General features: G+C 39.3%; 1 pseudogene; it reads right to left on the bottom strand.

The window, feature by feature from the left end:
• Window positions 1-521: 521 nt before the first annotated feature.
• On the bottom strand, window positions 522-641 carry LOC113464544 (uncharacterized; annotated as a pseudogene).
• Window positions 642-646: the final 5 nt, after the last annotated feature.

Below are 646 nucleotides of genomic sequence, written 5' to 3'. Positions count from 1 at the left end.
TGGCTTACTTCCCTCTTCAAATACAGCCTGTGTCTGCTGTTGGCGTTTTTTATGGTTTTTGTCCCCTTTAGGTGTTAGGAAGACATCATTCTCAGAGCTACCATCAGGTGAGCCCTTCTCATTATTATACACTTCACTCACTATTTTTACAGTTTTATTGTCACGGAATTTTTTTTCCTTCCTCGTTATTTTTGATGTCTGCGCTAAGTTTTGCGCTAACGGCGAAATTTCTTTACGTTTTTTGTTACTCGTTTCATACTTTTCCATTGTGCTGCCTGTTGCACGTGGTCCCTGCTTTTTTGAGGTTAAGAACTTCTTTGATACGAACTTCTTCGCCTTCTTACTTAGTAAAGACTTAATCGAATATACATATTTAATATCTTACTTTTCTGGAACATTACTAAGCCCAGATTTTGTATTTAAGCTTGTACAATGTATATTATTATAATAAATTGCACCTCGTGCCTAGTAATAAGCGTGTGCTTCTTACCGTATCCAAACGCCCTCTGACAAAAGAAAGATGCCAACGATACGCGGAGTTCCCAAGCGGTCACCCATCTAAGTACTATCCGCGCCCAATGCTGTTTAACTTCAGTGATCGGACGAGAACTGGTGCTTTGCAACATAGAATGATCGTTGACGTAAA

The sequence above is a fragment of the Ceratina calcarata genome, unplaced genomic scaffold (genome assembly GCF_001652005.2).
Source record: "Ceratina calcarata isolate Rehan_Ccalc_2016 unplaced genomic scaffold, ASM165200v1 scaffold4004, whole genome shotgun sequence".
NCBI lineage: Eukaryota > Metazoa > Arthropoda > Insecta > Hymenoptera > Apidae > Ceratina > Ceratina calcarata.
This window is presented reverse-complemented; position numbering and strand designations above follow the sequence as displayed.